At 55.3% G+C, this 358-nt stretch overlaps 1 protein-coding gene across 10 annotated transcripts in view; it reads left to right on the top strand.

The window, feature by feature from the left end:
* The window catches only part of B3GNTL1 (UDP-GlcNAc:betaGal beta-1,3-N-acetylglucosaminyltransferase like 1), a 127,379-nt gene that overhangs the window by 3,797 nt on the left and 123,224 nt on the right, over positions 1 to 358 (top strand). The gene's annotated exons all lie outside the window — the stretch shown is intronic.

The raw sequence follows: 358 nt of genomic DNA, 5'->3' as shown, positions 1-358 counted from the left end.
CCGGGTTCACGCCATTCTCCTGCCTCAGCCTCCCGAGTAGGTGGGACTACAGGCGCCTACCACCATGCCCGGCTAATTTTTTGTATTTTTAGTAGAGACGGGGTTTCACAAGGGTGGTCTCGATCTCCTGACCTCATGATCCACCTGCCTCGGCCTCCCAAAGTGCTGGGATTACAGGCGTGAGCCACCGCGCCCGGCGCTAGCGTAATGTGTTAACGTTCCTCTGTGCTGTGGCGTGTATCAGGGCTCCGTTCCTCGTTATGGGAGGATAACACTCAGTCGTACGTGTGTACCAGGTTTTGCATAATGTTTTAACGTTCCTCTGTGCTGTGGCGTGTATCAGGGCTCCGTTCCTCGT

The sequence above is a fragment of the Piliocolobus tephrosceles genome, chromosome 16, assembly GCF_002776525.5.
Source record: "Piliocolobus tephrosceles isolate RC106 chromosome 16, ASM277652v3, whole genome shotgun sequence".
NCBI lineage: Eukaryota > Metazoa > Chordata > Mammalia > Primates > Cercopithecidae > Piliocolobus > Piliocolobus tephrosceles.
This window is presented reverse-complemented; position numbering and strand designations above follow the sequence as displayed.